The 19,331-nt window shown below is 36.0% G+C and overlaps 1 pseudogene; it reads right to left on the reverse strand.

Annotated features, from left to right (window-relative positions):
* Window positions 1-13,512: 13,512 nt before the first annotated feature.
* On the reverse strand, window positions 13,513-14,448 carry LOC116532337 (annotated as a pseudogene).
* Between the last annotated feature and the right edge of the window lie 4,883 nt (window positions 14,449-19,331).

Below are 19,331 nucleotides of genomic sequence, written 5' to 3' on the forward strand. Positions count from 1 at the left end.
TCACACACTGAGGTCTGTCAGAGGGAAATAGGGGAGGGACAGCAGGGAGTGGGGAGTTGGGGAGAGATAGCATGGGGAGAACTGCCAGATACAGATGATGAGGAGGAAGGCAGCAAATCACACTGCCATTTGTGTACCTATGCAACAATCTTGCATGTTCTTCACATGTACCCCAAAACCTAAAATGCAATAAAAAGGTACAAATTTTCCTAATCAGAGTGGCAAATATCAAAATGTATAATATTGCATAGTCTGGAAAAGAGGTTGTATTAACAGGCACTTTCATAAAGTGTTTATGAGAATGTGAATGAATGTGCTTCTGTACAGGGTAAGTTGGAATTCTCTATACAATTTCATACAGTTTGAATCGGTAATTCCAAATCCAGGTATTTATTCTACAGACTTACTTCCATATGGTGGCAAAATTACATATAAGGATGTTAAACGCAACATCACTGTAGGAAAAAAAATCTGAGGTTTGGTTAAATCAATCATGACATTTCCAAACAATGTAATACTGAGCAATCTTGTTTTTTAAAACTTCTTTTATTAAAAAAAAATAACATTTACAGGTCTTTCTATCCTAACCTCTTTTCTCAATTTTAGAAGGATATGAGAAGCAAAATGAAGAGAAGCTTACAAGGTTTCTTCTTTTTATTTTAACATTAATAAGGTTAATTGACTTCAGTCCTCCACTATCTTGATTACTATAGCATTGTAATTAAGTCTTGAAGTCAGGTCTTGTGAATCCTCCAACACTGTGCTTCTTATTCAGTTATTTTGACTATTCTAACTCCTTTCAGTTTCTATATGAATTTTTAAATCAGCGTAAATACTATAAAAAATTTTAACTGAGATTGCACTAAATCTGTAGATGAACGTTGGGAAATTTGATATCTTAACAATATCGATATTTTGGACACATAAGCACTTTATACAAATATATTCATTAATTTATTTAGGCTTTAATTTTTGGCAATGTTTTGTGGTTTTCACTATACACATTTTTACATATTATCTCAGATGTATATTTTATTATTACATATTTTTATGCTTTTAATAATGGCATTTGGTTTTAATTACAATTTCCAATAAATTAGTGTTAATGTACAAAAATATATTTGAAACTGAAGAAGCTGCTCTACAGAGAGAGACACATCAAGTAAGCCTGAAAATGAGAATTCCAAGGAGGTTCATGATAAACTTCATTGTAAAGCCCTCAGATGTTCAGATGAGCAGAGGGGCCCCTAGAAATCCCAGACTTACTTTTAAATTTTTTTTCTTTGTTTCTTCTAAAAAATAATGGAATGCACTTGAAGAACATGCAGGTTTGTTACATAAGTATACATGTGCTATGGTAGTTTGCTGCATCAATTCGCCCATTCTCTAAGTTCCCTCCCCTCACCCCAATCCCCCAACAGGCCCAGGAATGTGGTGTTCCCCTCTCTCTGTCCATGTGTTCTGAATGTTCAACTCCCACTTATAAGTAAGAACATGCAGTGTTTGGTTTTTTGTTCCTGTGTTAGTTTATTGAAGATGATGGCTTCCAGTTTCATCCATGTCCCTGCAAAGAAAATGATATCATTCTTTTTTATGGCTGTATAGTGTTCCATGGTGTATATGTACCACATTTTCTTTATGCAGTCTATCATTGATGGGCATTTGAGTTGTTTCCATGTATTTTGCTATTATAAATAGTGCTGCAATAAACATACAAATGCGTGTGTCTTTATAGTAGAATGATTTATATTCCTTTGGGTATATATCCACTAAAGGGATTATTGGGTCAAATGGTATTTCTGGTTCTAGCTCCTTGAGGAATCTCTATAATGTCTCCCACAATGGTTGAACCAATGTACTTTCCCACCAATAATGTAAAAGCATTCTTATTTCTCCACATCCTCTCCAGCATCTGTTGCTTCCTGACTTTTTAATAATCACCATTCTGACTGATGTGAGATGGCATCTCAATGTGGTTTTCATGTGCGTATCTCAGATGATCAGTGATATTGAGCTTTATTTTCATGTTTGTTGGCTGCATAAATGTCTTCTTTTGAAAAGTGTCTGTACATATCCTTCTCCCACATTTTGATTTTTTTTCTTGTAAATATGTTTAAGTTTCTTGTAAATTCAAATTCTGGATATTAGACCTTTGTCAGATGAGTAGTTTGCAAAAATTTTCAACCATTCTATAGCTTGTCTCTTTACTCTCATGATAGTTTCTTTTGTTCTGCAGAAGCTCTTTAGTTTGATTAGATTTCATTTGTAAATTTTGGCTTTGGTTGCAGTTGCTTTTGGAGTTTTTGTCATGAAGTCTTTGCCCATGCCTATGTCCTGAATGATATTGTCCAGATTTTCTTCTAGGTCTTTTATGGTTTTGGGTCTTATATTTAAGTCTTTAATGCATATTGAGTTAACTTTTTGTGTAAGGTGTAAGGAAGTGTCCAGGTTCAGTTTTCTGCCAATTCTCTCAGCACCATTTACTGAATAGGAAATCCTTTCCCCATTGCTTGTTTTTGTCAGGTTTGTTGAAGATCAGATGATTGCAGATGTGTGGCTGTATGTCTCAGGTCGCTGTTCTGCTCCATTTGTCTATATGTCTGTTTTGATATCAGTATCATGCTGTTTTGATTACTGTAGCCTTGTAATGCAGTTCAAATTCAGGTAGCATGATGCCTCCAGCTTTGTTCTTTTGCTTAATGTTCCCTTGGCTTTATGGGCTCTTTTTTTTCTAGATAAAATTTAAAGTAGTTCTTTCTAATTCAGTGAAGAATGTCAATGATAGTTTAATGGTAATAGCATTGAATCTTTAAATTACTTTGGACATTATGGCCATTTTCACAATATTTATGCTTCCTATCCATGAGGATGGCGATTTTTTTAATTTGTTTGTATCCTCTAGTATTTCTTTGAGCAGTGGTTTGTAGCTCTCTTTGAAGAGGTCTTTCACATTCATTGTTAGCTCTATTCCTAGGTATTTTATTCTTCTTTTAGAAACTGTGAATGGGAGTTCATTTATGATTTGGCTTTCTGCTTGCCTATTGTTGGTGTAAAGGAATTGTTGATTTCTGCACATTGATTTTGTATTCTGAGAGTATGCTGAAGTTGTATATCAGTTCAAGAAATTTTGACTGAGATAACAGAGTTTTCTAAACATAATTATATATATATATATATATATATTGTCATCTGCAAACAGAGACAACTTGCATTACTTAATGGTAAAGGGAGCAATTCAAGAAGAAGAGCTAACTATTCTAACATATATGCACCAAATACAGGAACACCCAGATTCTTGAAAAAAGATCTTAGAGACCTACAAAGAGACTTAAATTTCCAGACAATAATAGTGGAAGAATTTAAGGCCCCACCATCAGTATTAGATAGATCAATGAGACAGAAAATTAACAAGGACATTCAAGACTTGAACTCAGCTCTGGATCAAGTAGACCTAGTAGACATCTACAGAACTTTCTATCCCAAATCAAAAGAATATACATCTTTCTCTTCCCAAATCAAAAGAATATACATCCCAAATCCAAAGAATGTACATCCACATGGCACTTATTCTAAAATTGACCACATAATTGGAGCTAAAACACTTCAGAAAATGTAAAATAACTCAAATCATAACAGTCTCTCAGACAACAGTGCAATCAGATTAGAACTCAAGATTAAGAAACACACTCAAAACCACATGATTTCATGGAAATTAAACAACTGCCTTTGAATAACTCCTGGCTAAATAATGAAATTAAGGCAGAAATCAAAAAGTTCTCTGAAACAAATGAGAACCAAGAGACAGGTATCAGAATCTCTGGGACCCAGCTAAAGCACTATTAAGAAGGAAACTTACAGCACTAAATGCCCATATCAGGAAGTTAGAAAGATCTCAAAATGATACCCTAACATCACAATTAAAAGAAGTAGAGAGGCAAGGGCAAAATAATTCAAAAGCTAGCAGAGGACGAGAAATAACTAAGATTAGAGAAGAATTGAAGGAGATAGGGACCTGAAAAACTTTCCAAAAAGTCAACAAATCCAGGAGTTTTTTTTTTTTAATTAACAAAATATATACACTGCTAGCTAGACTAATAAAGATGAAGAGAGAGAATAATCAAATAGACACAATAAAAATGATAAAGGGAATATCACCACTGATCCAGCAGAAATGGAAACCACCATCAGAGAATACTATAAACATGCCTATGCAAATAAACTAGAAAATCTAGAAGAAATGGATAAACTCCTAGGTGCATATAAACTACCATGACTTAACCAGGAAGAAGTTGAATTCCCGAATAGACCAATACCAAGCTCTGAAATTGAGGCAATAATAGCCTATCAGTCAAAAAATGAACAGAGAGATTCACAACTGAATCCTGCCAGAAATACACAGAGGAGCTAGTACTAGTCCTCTTGAATCTATTTCAAATAATTGAAAAGGAAGGACTCCTCCCTAACTCATTTTATAAAGCCAGCATCATCCTCATACCAAAAATGGGAGGAGACACAACAAAAAAAAGAAAACTTCAGGCCAATATCCCTGAAGAATATCGATGCAAGAATCCTCAATAAAATACTAGCAAACCAAGTCCAGGAGCACATCAAAAAACTTATCCACCACGATCAAGTTGGCTTCATCCCTGGGATAAAAGGCTGGTTCAACATACACAAATCAATAAACATAATCCATCACAAAAACAGAACCAAAGACAAAAACCACATGATTATCTCAGTAAATATAGAAAAGGCCTTTGATAAAATTAAATATCCCCTCATGTTAAAAACTCTCAAAAAACCAGGTATTGATGAAACATAGCTCAAAATAATTAGAGCTATTTATGCCAAACCCATAGCCAATATCATATTGAATAGACAAAAGCTGGAAGCATTCCCTTTGAAAACCAGTATAGTACAAGCATGTCCTCTCTCATCACTCCTATTTAACATAGTATTAGATGTTCTTGCCAGGGCAATCAGATAAGAGAAAGAAATAAAGAATATTCATATACGATGAGAGGATGTCAGATCTAATGTTTTATCACACAGGTTATGGCAGCATAGACATAATTTCAGAAGCCCAAGTTTATTACAGCTTTCCACCTCAGATTTTAGGACTCCTGATAAAGATAGTAGCCTCCGTGAATCTGTTTCCAGGCTTCTTTATCAACATGATTATGACAGCAGGAACTTTATATCACAGGATACAGCTGATGCCACACAAAAAGAAATAAAATACTTAACCAAGGAGGTGAAATATTTACACGTTTGAAAGAACAAAGTGTTCCTGAAAAAATTTAAGAAGACACATGTAAATGGGAAATGTATTTTTCCATTTTGTACTTCTACTAAGGAATACTTGAAGCTTGCTAATTTGTAAATACAAGAGATTAATTTGACTCACATTTCCACAGGCTGTACAAGAAGCATGGCACTAGCATCTGTTTATTTGGAGGCCTCAGGAAAATTACAGTCATGGTAGAAGGCAAAAGGATAGCAGACATGTCACATGGTGAGAAATGGAGCAACAGAGTAGAAGAGACACCAGACTCTTTTTAACAACCATATATTGTATGAATGAATAGAATAAGAGCTCACTCATTACCATGGAGAGGACACCAAACCATTCATGAGGGATCCAGCCCAATGACCCAAGCAACTCTGCCTGAGCTCCACATTCAGCACTAAGGATTGCATTTCAACATGAGATTTTGAGGAGACAAATAGCCAAATTATACCAGAAGGATATCCTATGTTCATGGAATAGAAGCCTTAATACCATAAAGATGTCAATAGTACCCCAAACAATCTACAGATTTAAGATAGTTGCTATCTAAATACTAACATTGTTTTTCCAGAAATAGCAAAATCCCCATCCTAAAATTCACATGGAATCTCAATGGACTCTGAATAACAAAAGAAATATTGAAGAACAAAATAGAAGGTGTCACACTTCCGGATATTAAAACTTGTTAAAAAACCACAGTAGGAATACAGTGTGGTACTGGCATAAAAACAGACATGCAGACCAATGGAAAGTAACAGACATCCCAGACATGCATTTTTGCATATATGCTCAAATGATTTCTGACAAAGATGCCAAGATCATACGATGTGGAAAGCAGACTGTTGAGAAAACTGGATGTATAAATGCAAAAGGATAACGTTCCATCCTTATATTACAATATACAAAAATTAAGTTTAAAAAAATCCTTAATTCTAAGAGCTAAAACTACAAAACTCATTTTTAAATGGGGGGGAAGATTTACATAATTGAATTTGCCAATAATTTCTCAGATATGACACCAAAATCACAATAAACAAGAGCAAAGAATAGCCAAATTGAAATACAACAAAATTAAAAACTATTTTTACATAAAAGGACACAATCAGTACAGTGAAACAGCAAACTACAGAATGAGTGAAAATGTTTGCAAATCATATATCTGTTAAGAGATAATTCTCAAAACACATAGGTTTGAACAACTCAAGAACAACATCACAATGATCTGTTTCACAACTGGCAAAACATTTTAATTAACATATATCTGAACACTATATACAAATAATCACAATGAAACATGCTGAACATTACACATTTAGGATGAAACATATAGTAATAATTAATAGTAGTAATAATAACAGAGGGATTGCTGGGTCCTATGGTAGGTCTATTTTTACTTTCTTCAGGAAGCTTCATACTATTTTCCACAAAGGCTACACCAATCTACATTCCTACTAATGTTCACACTTTATGAGCATTCTTTGTTCACCACACCCCTACCAACACTTGTTATTTTGTCTTTTTGATAATAGCTATCCTAACTGCAGTGAGGTATTACCTTATTGTGGTTTTGGTTTGCATTTTCCCTATTATTACTGATGTTAAGCATATTTCTATATACCTATCAGTCACTTTCATGTCTTCTTGGAGAAATATCTAGTCAGGATTTTTGCTCATTTTTTATTTGGGTTATTACATTTGTTTGGCTGTTGACTTGTGTGAGTTTCCTCTATATTTTTAAAATTAATCTCCTACTATCTATGTAGTTCGCAAATATTTTTTCCCAATAGTTAGGCTGCTTTTTAATTTTGCTGATTGTTTTATTTACTGGGCAGAAATAAGTGTGTGTGTGTGTGTGTGTGTGTGTGTGTGTTGGTGTGTGTGCATTTACTTTGACAAGGTCATACTTATTTATTTTTGTTTTTGTACCTGTATTTTTGCTGTCCTGTCGAAAAATGTATTGCCAAGATCAATGTCAAGAAGTTGTTTGCTATTTTTTCTTCAAGAAGATTTACAGTTTTAGGTCTTGTGTTTAGTTATTTAATCCCATTTTAGTTGATTTTTGTGTATGGTGTAAGATAAAGCTGTAATTGTATTATTCTGTATGCGGATATTCAGTTTTCTCATTATCGTTCGCTGAAGAGATTAGCTTTTCTCTTCTGTGTCTTCTTGCTGCCCTTGTCAACAACTAGTTGACAATATTTGCTTAGGTTTATTTCTTGGCTCTCTATTCTGTTTCATCAGTCTATGTGTCCATTTTCATGCTAGTGCTATACTGTTTTGATTACTATAGCTTGGTAGTATAAATTGAAATCAAGAAGTGTGATGTCTCCAGCCTTGTCCTTTCTCAGATTGTTTTGCCTTTTCTGGGTCTTTTGTCTTTCCATACAAATTTTAGAATATTTTTTTCCTGTTTCTGTAAAAAAATTCATTGGAATTTTTATATGGGCTCTATTGCATCTGTGTATCACCTTGGTTAGTACCTTAGTTCAATTGTGCTGCTATAACAAAATATGTGAGACTGAGTAATTTGTGAAGATCAGAAATGTATTCCTCACAATTCTGGATTACGGAAAGTCCAAGATGAAGGTGCTGGCAGGTTTTGCCTCTGTTCATGGCCTACTTTTTATATATGACACCAGCTAAATGTCCTTACATGGCAGAAAGGTTGGAAGAGAAAAACAGAACAAAAGATGTGCCCTCACATGGAAGAAAAGCAAAAGAGTGAACTTACTTATTCAAACCTTTATGCATGGTCCCTAATTCCATCAATGAGGGCTTTGTTTTCATAACTTAATTAAATTATAAAGACTGCACCTCTTAATACTATAATATGAGCCATTAAGTTTCAACTCATGACTTTAGAGAGGCATGTTCAGACCATAGCAGAAAATATGGACATTTTAACAATATTGATTCTTCCAATACATGAATACAGGACATCTTTCTATTTATTCATGACTATTTCAATGTCATTCATCAATATTTTGCAATTTTCAGTGTACAGATTTTCTACTTCCTTGGTTAAATTGATTCCTCAGTATTTTATTCTTTTCTTTCTTTCTTTTTTTTTTTTTTGGGACGGAGTTTCACTCTTGTTACCCAGGCTGGAGTGCAATGGCGCGATCTCGGCTCACCGCAACCTCCGCCTCCTGGGTTCAGGCAATTCTCCTGCCTCAGCCTCCTGAGTAGCTGGGATTACAGGCACGCGCCACCATGCCCAGCTAATTTTTTGTATTTTTAGTAGAGACGGGGTTTCACCATGTTGACCAGGATGGTCTCGATCTCTTGACCTCGTGATCCACCCGCCTCGGCCTCCCAAAGTGCTGGGATTACAGGCTTGAGCCACCGCGCCCGGCCTCTATTTTATTCTTTTCAATGCTATTGTAAATGAGATTATTTTCTTTATTTCTTTTTTGAATAGGTCATTATTGATGTAAAAAAATGAAACTATTTTTGTATGCTGATTTTCTATCCTGACAATTTACTGAATTTTTGTTAGTTCTAATTGTACTCACTTTTGGAGGCTTTAGGGGTTTCTACATATCGGATCATATTATCTGCAAATATAAATAGTTTTTACTCTTCCTTCCTGATTTCAAGGCCTTTTATGTTTTTTCCTTACTTTATTGCTCTTGCTAGAACTTCTAGTACTGTGTCAAATAGACATGTCAAGAATGGACATCCTTGCCTTGTAATAGACATTAGAGCAAAATTTCTCCTCATTGATTATGATGTTAGCTCTGGGCTTCTCACAAATGGCTTTTACATTGAGAAACATCCCTTTTGTTGAGTATTTTTATCATAAAACGTTGTTAATTTTTTTGTTAATTGCTTTTTCTGTACCTATTGAGATAATATTATGAACTGTATTTTTTATTACATAAATGAGATATATTTTATTCCCTCTTTTGGTTATATGCCCAAAGGAAATGAAGTCACCATCTTAGAAATATATCTGCATGCTCATGTTCATTGGATCATTATTTACAATAGTCAAATTATGGTGAACATATGTGTTCACTGATGGGTGAATAGATTTATAAAATCATGGTGTAGAAGTAAAATGGAATATTCTTTAGCCCTAGAGGAACAATATTCTGTTTTTGTGACAACATGAATGAACCTAGAGAATACTGCATTAAGTGAAATAGGATAAATAAAATGATTGCATAATCTGACTTATATGTAGAATTAAATCTATATATCTATATTTATATTTATATCTATACATATGTAATACAGAGAAACAGAGAGTAGAATGTGGTTAACGGGGCAGGGAGGGGTAGGTAATGGGGAAAATGTAGGACAAAGGGTAAAAACTTGTTGTTATATAGAATTGATAAGTCTAGAAATCTAGTGTACAGCATTAGAATTATAGTTAGTATTATTGTAGTGTATACTAAATATTGTATTTTATTATATAATAATTATGGAATAGAATTATTATATTATATACTATTATAAAAAGTATGTTGTAGGTCTTCTTACCACAAAGAAAGATAATTATGTGAGATGATGGATATGTTAATTTGCTGGGCAGTCGTAGGCAGTTCACTATGTGTATCTACCTATCTCTACATATATATATCAAAATGTCATTATGGACCACTTAAATGTACACAGTAATTAAATAAAACAACAATTGTTGATGAGGATGTAGAGAAATTGGTACATTTTTGCTTTCATTAGTGAAAATGTAGAATGGTGTCGTCACTTGACGGGTGCAACAAACCACCATGGCACATGTATACCTAGGTAACAAACCTGCATGCTTAGCACATTTATCCCAGAACTTAAAGAATCCTAATTAAAAAAAAAAGTATGGTGGTACCTAAAATAATGAAAGCAGAATTGTAGAATAACCATAGATTCAGCAATTCAATTTCTTGATATATATTAAGAAGAATTTAAATCACAGTCTGAAAGAGAGGAACATTATGATAAATTATACACAACATAAAATTTCCCATCTTAATAATTTTAAGTGGGTATTTCAGCAGTATTAAGTATATTCACAGCATTGCACACCCAATCTCCAGAACTTTTTTAACTTTGAAAAACTAAAACTTTATACCTTTTAAACAACAATACTTCAAACCTCCCTTGCCAGCCCCTGGCATCATCATTCTACTTTCTGTCTCTGAGAATCTGACTACTTTAGGTAGCTCATAAGAAAGGAATTATATAATCTCTGTGTTTCTCCAGACTGTGAGAAATTGCATACTTTGACCAGCCTATTCTAGGGTGGGGATGTGAGGAATCTAATTTAAAAATAAACAAAATAGAGATGTGCAAAAATATCAACACCCATTTGTTTAAAACAAAAATTTATCTTCAATGAAACAAGCAGTGGTCATATTAATTTTTATTAATTATTATTAATAATGCCTCTTACAACTTACCCAAAGCCCCTAAAAGGAGTGTATCCCAAAGTTATACCACCTAGCATGAAGCGAGTTTTGGAATATTCAATAAAAAATCTGGCGTTTATGTATAAGCTTCTGACTTTTGAATCTAAGTTTTGTTATTTGATGGTTTGTATTAGTCTGTTTGCATGTGAACACATATCTCTAGAATTCAAGAGGTTAGAGGAATGCTGGAGATACAAAACACCATGAGAGAATAATAAGAATACAAACTGAAGGTTTATGGACAGAACAGAAAATATGCTTATGGACTGGGGATGTAAAACTATAGGGGAGCAGATAAAAGTATGATTGCACCTTTAATTTATTTAGGAGTGTCTAGTGAATGATCCTGAAATATGCCATCCCAAAAAACAGCGATGTATTACAGGCCAGCGCGGTGGCTCACGCCTGTAATTCCAGCATTTTGGGAGACCGAGGCAGGTGGATTACGAGGTCAGAGGTTTGAGACCAACCTGACCGATATGGTGAAACCCTGTCTCTACTAAAAATACAAAAATTAGCTGGCTGTGGTGGCTCACACCTGTGGTCCCAGCTACTCGGGAGGCTGAGGCAGAAGAATCACTTGAACCCAGGAAGTGGAGGTTGCAGTGATCCGAGATCACGCCACTGCACTCCAGCCTGGGTGACAGAGTGAGACACTGGAGGAAAAAAAAAAAAAGTCAAAAAAAAAACAGGGATAGACAAGTTGGGCAAGGAACACTTTAAGACAAGAATGAAAGGCTGGGCTATGAATAGGACCAATAGTGGGTGCTGTAAATGGGGAGATAATCCAATGAGGTGAAGGACAGGTAAGTAAAATTATAATAAAACAAAATAAAATAAAATGTACAGTCAAGAAATAGCCCATGTTCAGGATAGAAGATGAGACAAAGACAACCTGGATAGTAAGGATCGGATCTTAAATTTTACTCAGGAATTAACAGTGAGGCCACTAGAGCCAGGACCAAGCTGTGACACCTAACTAAGGGAAGAGAACTCTATCCACAATGAGAAGAAGAAAGAATTTGTTAGGCAACTTCTATGTGCCAGACAATGTGCGGAGTGATTTACATGCATTATCCCGTTTAACATTTAATCCTAAAAAAACCCTACAAGATAAATATTATGAAAATATATTTTGCATAATTTCAAAATTGCTGTTGTTGCTTGTTTTCTGAGCTACCTCTCTAATTCCTTCAGATGAAAAATGTATGATTGAAAGAAATAGATAATGGGATGAATAACATCTTCTCAAAAACATAAAAATATTCATTATAATTTGTCCAAAATCGTTAACTGTTTGATGGTCCAGAAGTTCTCAATTTGTATTTTATGCATTGAATTATGTCCCCCAAAATTTATTTCTATAGCTCTAACCCCCAGTACCTCAGAATGTGATTGTATTTAAAGATACAGTCTTTATTTTATTTTATTTTTTACATTAGTGGAAGATGATTATTTTTATCTCACTATTGCAGGCAAGATCAAGCCTTGTACTAGTTAAAAACAGAAATTCCTGGACTTATACCCAGGTACATGAGTATCAGAATCTCCAGAGAGTCTTGGAAAGCTGTACGTTTAACAAGCACCCTAGGTGATTCACATCAGCACAGAAGTTAGGAGAATATTGCAAGGGACAGTGGTTCTCAATGCTGGCTTGTGCAGTAGAATCCCCTAGGAGGAACTCATTCATTAAGAGTCTAGTTTATTGGTCTGGGGTGAGTTCTTATTGTTTGTTTGATTGTTTGGTTGGTTGCTTGGTTGCTTTTTTATTTTAATTTTTCCATAAGTTATTGGGGTACAGGTGCCATTTGGTTACATGAGTAATTTCTTTAGTTGGTTATTTGTGAGATTTTGGTGACTCATCATCTGAGAAGTATACACTGCACTCTATTTGTAGTCTTTTAACCATCAATCCCCTCCCACCCTTCACATCAAGTCCCCAAAGTCCATTGTATCATTCTCATTTCTTTGCATCCTCAAAGCTTAGTTCCCACATATTAGTGAGATCACATAATGTTTGGTTTTCCATTCTTGAGTTACTTTACTTAGAATAATAGCCTCCATTCTCATCAAGTTTGCTTCAAATGCTGTTAATTCTTTTCTTCTTATGGTTGAGTAGTATTCCATCACACACACACACACACACACATCACAGTTTCTCTATACACATGTTGATTGATAGGCATTTGGGTTGGTTCCACAACTTTGCAATTGCTAATTGTGCTGCTATAAACATGCTTGTGCAAGGATCTTTGTCATATAATGATGTCTTTTATTCTGGTTTGATACCCAGGAGTGAGATTGCTCAATCAAATGGTAGTTCTACTTTTAGTTCTTTAAGGAATCTCCACACTGTTTTCTGTAATGGCTGTACTAGTTTACATTCCCACCAGCAGTGTAAAAGTGTTCTTGATCACCACATCCATGCCAACATTTACTGTTCTTTGATTTTTTGATTATGACCATTCTTGCAGGAATCAGGTGGTATCACATTGTGGTTTTCATTAGCATTTCTCCAAACATTAGTGATGTTGAGTATTTTTTCATATGTTTGTTGGCCAATTTTATAATCTTTTTAAAAAATACATACTTTTATTAAATCATAAAGAAGTATCAAAATTAAAAGCAAAAATTACAGGGTAAGACTTAACAAAACTACTAAGAGCATCAAAGGAAGTGATTTGGCACAGGGAAATATGAATTAATGAATATGGGAAGAACAAGGATGGGGAGAACAGTGAGCATGTGTTGAAGATACTAAGGGAGAGGATATGGTAATAAATTTCATTTTAGACAAGTGCCTAGGTAAAGAAATAATAGGATAAGATTTCTAAACCCCACTATGTGCTTAAGAGTCATCCTCACCATTGATGCTGTCCCTGTCATCCTCTGCTTCCTCAGCCTCTTTTTCATCATCCTTGATCAGCTCCAGCTGGTCATCCCCCATATTCATTATCACCATCATCCAATAGGTCCCCCTCCTCAACAGAGTCATCTGCAAACCACTCAGACTCCACCTTCACATTAATCTCACCTTTCTTCAAGGAGCTGCTGCTCTGCTCCTCTTCTGACTTACCATTCTTCATCTCTACTGCTTATTTGCTCTGTTCCTTTTCAATTTTTTCCAGGTTTTCCAGGAGAGAATCCACTTTTTGTTTTATCTGGGTCAATTCTTCTTAATGGCCTGAAGGTCATCTCCTTTCAACTTTCCAGACATGGAAGATCCCCGCTGTCTACTCTTAGAATTGAAGCCACTTTTGCCCCTTCATGAGGTGTTTCCTGATACACACTGACATTTCGAGGGCACTACAGCCTAAGCAATAGGAGGAGGAGGTACACGTGCTGGGTAACACGTGCTGGGTACATCCTATCATAATAATCCCTTCAAAAGTCATAGTCCAAGTCAAAAGAGGAGTCATATATCTCCACTGCAGATCATTTCACACCTGCTTTTCCTCAGTTCACTTTTGGCTCTGCAGCCAGGTTAATATCTAAAACCTGGCTAGCAATCATTCTGCTCTCCTCTCCTGCTACAGCAGCCTAGGCATTTCTCTCATTAACATATTGAACAAAGGCAAAGCCCTTATGAACAGAGCAGCCCACAATTTTGCCATACTTCAAAAATATTGCCTCCACATCAGATTTCTTGACTACAAGAGTGTTGAGATTCCCAATGAACACACAGGAGTTCATGGAGCGAGGATCTGTCTTGATGGTAACATCGCTGGCCATGGTGTTTGATGCTGAGGTTTCTCACAAAGCCAAAATGTAACTGAAGATCAAAAAAATCCCACAGGAGTGGGGAGGGAGAAGAGATTCGATTCTGAAACTCTTAGTCCCAGGTTCTGTGTCAAGAAGCAGACTGCTGCTTGAGGTCAGCAATGCAGCCACAACTGCTCAGCCTTTGTCTCTTCACAAAATTGTTTTATAATCTTATTTTGAAAATTGTCTATTAATGTTCTTAGCTCACTGTCTTGATGACCTGCCTAGTGCTATCAGTGGAGTATTGAAGTCCCACAGTATTATTGTGTTAATGCCTATCTCATTTCTTAATTCTAATACTAATAGTTTTATAAATTTGGGAGCTCTGGTGTTAGGTGCATATATGTTTGGGATTATGCTAGTTTCCTGTTGGACAATGTTTTTTACCATTATATAATGTATCTCTTTATCTCTTTTAACTGCTGTTGCTTTAAAGTTTGTTTGGTCTGATATAAGAATAGCTGCCACTGCTCAGTTTTGGTGTCTGTTTGCCTTTTTTCACCCCTTTATTTTAAGTTTATGTTAGTGTTTATGTGTTAGGTGAATAGCCAGAAAGCAGCAGATAGTTGGTTGATGAGTTCTTATCCATTCTTCGGTTCTGTAGAAGATACAGTCTTTAAAGAAGTGACTAAGTTAAATGAGTTGTTAGGTGGACCCTAATCCAAAGTAGCTGATGTCCTTGTAGATGAGGAAATTAGGACACTGACAGGTACAGGAGGAAGATCATGTAATCACACAGAAAGAAGACAATCATCTACAAACGGAGATAGGCCTCAAAATAAACCAACTCAACTGATACCCAGATCTTAGACTGCCAGCTTCCACAACCCAATGATCCAATTAGTTAAAATAAATTTGTTTTTTTTAACCCACCCTATCTGTGGTACTTTGTTAAAGCCAGTCTAGTGAACTAACAAAAGGAAGCCATTTAAGGTCATGGCTATTCCTGCAATAAAAGAGCTGATAAAACATATTTTTCTAAACTTTTTAAAGAGTATTATTTAAGTACTCACAAAACATAATGTTTTGTTTGAATTGAGGCAAGATAGGTAGGCAAGGAAGTAACCATGTCCTCAGGATGCAACAACCTGTATAACACAACATCAACACAATAAGCCCCAGCATTTGCATTGTAGTCAAGCTCATTCAAGAAAATCACTCTCTGGTAGGGAAGTTCTCCCATGGGGAGCCCAGGCACATTTTTATTTTACCTGTTCTCAGACTGATGCTTTGCTCTTACAATAGTAAAATCACACCCTGGATAGAGATTTAAGATGCTAATGAGACATGTGATGCATGAACAAGAATGTACAGCTACTGTGTATGTGCAGCCAAATGTTGTCTATAACATATTTACTAGCAATACCCCTTTCTACCTCTTATGAACAATCATGTAAGATTTCCAAAAAGGGAATCTCCCTAATTCCAGTCATTGTTATTTCATCCTTATGAGCAGCCCACTCTGAATTGTCTCTCAGCTGTGCTGACTATTCTGCAACTAACTTTCAGAGTATTTTTTCTCTTTTGCAATACATCGTTTTATGCTGCATCTTCTTCGCTGTATGTCTCTTCCTTGAATTCTTTTAAACTAAGAAGACAAGAACCAAGATTTCACAATAGCCACCAACATTTCTGGTGCTGCAACTTGGAGAGAAGTTTGTCTGCTTCATTTTGATCAGTTTTCTTTCAGCCATAGTGAGTAGTATGGTAGTCCCAGACTACCTAGCTGACTATGATTTTTTTTGCCAAGTGCTATTTTATGGCATTTTAAAATCGCTCAAATTCTTTAAGCAAGTAATTATAATTGCTTTCCATTTGACTGCTGCTTTTGCAATGTTGATAATTACCTTATTCGGACGGAATGTCCTGATTACTCAGCCTTTGGACTCATGATGTTTTTGTCTCATCTTTTGTTTAGTTGTCCTTTCAAGAACCTCAATCAACCAGTATTTATTAGCTATTATAACTTGTTTGACATTAAATAATCTCTTCAAAGATTTTTGTTTCCTTTGAGGTAAACACATTAAATATAATTTGCCAAAAATGTTTTATCCTTGCAGACTCTATGTGGTTTTAGACTTTCTCAGGAGACTTTTCAAGTGGCCATTCATGTTGAGTGCAAGGTGCATGGCCACATGAATGCCCAGTCAGGGAGACTACACCAAATCATTCCAAGCATCATAATTGGGCATCAAAAATGGCACATCAGGTGGAAAATGGTGGATACAAGGAAGGACTAATGTAGCTTTCACTCAGATGGACAGAACAGTGTGAATACTCACCTTATGAACTTTTGCTCCAAGAACTACCACAGGGAAATACCAAAATAAACAAAATATTTCACAGACCCTTTGAAAAATGTGACTTACTCCTACAAACATCAAGAGACAGCCAAAAAATTGTGAGTGCCCAAAATGTGAGGGGGAAAGTCCACCTCCAAACACAGATTCTCACTGAGGACCCTGAAAGTTCAGATCATGGAAGGATTTAACCTTACCTAAAGCCAAAACAAATTTAGAGAGCCAAGTGAAATATAAAAGCAGAAGTGGGAAGAGCCCTGTAGGTACTCCCGGCTCCTGACGAAGCCCACGGCCCCCATTTTTTACTTTACCTCACAGGGTTCCTTGGGGAGGGCTCCCAGTGGAATTGAGGAAAGACCCCAGGGAATAGAAAACTTACAGCTAAACTTTGTAATAATTTTGGCTGAACATGAATTTTCTAGGGTAAAATCTGGGGGTGGGGAGAGAACAGGAAGCGCAGGTATGAACACAGAAACTGTGGTGGGGAGGAGCAAATCCTGAAAGCCCTGCTTGCTTTCTCAGAGAAGAGGTTTGTAACCTGGGGCAAATTCTCATCCCTGCTCATCAGCTGCCTAGATATAGACTTGGTGTTGTTGGGGGAGTACGATGGAACCGAGACTGGCCTTTCTGGCTGCATGAGAGCTGGGTAAGTCCTGTCACTGCTGGCTTTTTCCTAATTTCCTGGTAACCTGTATGATGCTGCAGAGGCAGCCATAATCCTCCTGGGAACATAACTCCATTGGCCTGAAAAATTCATCCCCATCTCCCACAGAGGATGCTGCAAGCCCTGCCCAGTGAATCTGAGCTCAGGCACATGTAAGCCTGCCCCCATTCTGAAGGTCTTTCTCTACCTACCCTGGTAGCTGAAGACAAAAGGCATAATCTCTTGAAATCTCTATAGCCCAATCCACTACCTGAGAACCCTGAGTACTTATCCAGGTGACCCTAGGGCCAACTTGTATCTTCCTTATACTACCACAGCTGATGCTCTCTTAAAAACAATACATCCTGGCTGGAGACCAACCAACACAAACCATTACAAAAACTTATAAAAGAACAACTCTGCCCTGAAAAATGAAAAAAAAAAAAAAAACAAAAAAACAAACAAACAACAAAAAAAAACAGCTAACTTCACTGCCTGTGACCTCCTGGCTAACCAGAGGTCCTAAGTCCTTCCATATGACAACTTTACTGCCAGCACAACCAGTGTTTGCAAAAACCAATGCACTAAACAACACTACAACCAAGGTCCCTAACAGAGTCCATCTCACTCCCCTGGACCAGTTGCTGGAACCCATGGCTTAGAGATCTGAAGATGGATGACATCACAGGACTCTGCAGACACTCTCCAGTACCAGTCTGAAGCCCAGTAGAACTGCTGGGAAGCTAGACCCAGAAAAGAAATAATAACTGCAGTCCAGCTCTTAGTAAGCCAAATCTCTACTGGAAGGGGAAAGGCAGCACATCAAGGGAGAATCTCATGGGACAAAAGGAATCTAAATGGCAGTGCTTGATGTCCAGGTCTTTTCTTTGACATAGTCTACCCAAATGAGAAGAAATAAAAAAACCAATTCTGTTAATATGAAAAAACAAGTTTCTTTCACAACCCCAGAAGATTACAGTAGCTCACTAGCTATGGGTTTAAACCAAGTCATCTCTGAATTGCTGGAAAAGAATTGAGAAGCTTGATAATCTACTCAACGAGGCACCATAGAAAGCTGAATATCAACTTAAATCAAAAACATGATACAGGATATGAAAGCAATGTTTTTCAGAGAAATAAACGTATAAATAAAAAAGTTACAAATTCTTGAAATAAAGGACACACTTAGAGAAATGCAAAATATACTGAAAAGACTCAACAATAGAATCACACAAGTATGACAAAGAACTTCAGAGCTTGAAGACAAGGCTTCAAATTAACCCAATCTGACCAAAACAAAAAAGAAAAAAAGAAAGAAAAGAAAAAAGTAAAACAAATTCTCCAAGAAGTTTGGGATTACATTAAATCACAAAACCTAAGAGTAATTGGTGTTCTCAAGGAAGAAGAGGAGCCTGAAAGTTAGGAAACATATTTGAGGAAATAGCCTAGGAAAACTTTCTGGTCTTGCTAGAAATTGCAGCACCCCAAAACAAGAAGCTTTAAGAACACCCAGAAAATTCATCACAAAAAGATCATCACCTAGGCACACAGTCATTAGGTTATCTAAAGTCAAGATGAAGGGAAGAATCTTAACTGTGAGGCAAAAGCATCAGGCAACCTATAAAGGAAAACTTATCCGATTAATAGCAAATTTCTCAGCAGAAACCCTACAAGATAGAAGGAATTGAAGCCCTTTTTTAGTTTCCTTAAACAAAACAATTTTTAGCCAAGAATTTTGTATCCAGTGAAATTAAGTTTCTTAAAAAAGAAAGATACAGTCTTTTTCCTACAAACAAATGCTGAAAGATATCACCAATATGAAGTCAGCACTACAAGAACTGGTACTGGTATAAAAATAGTCATATGAACTAAGGGAACAGAATAGACAAGAGTATCATTGAAAAAATGGTGGATAAGCGGCAGGA

The sequence above is a fragment of the Sapajus apella genome, unplaced genomic scaffold, assembly GCF_009761245.1.
Source record: "Sapajus apella isolate SASKATOON/1434 unplaced genomic scaffold, GSC_monkey_1.0 scaffold75, whole genome shotgun sequence".
NCBI lineage: Eukaryota > Metazoa > Chordata > Mammalia > Primates > Cebidae > Sapajus > Sapajus apella.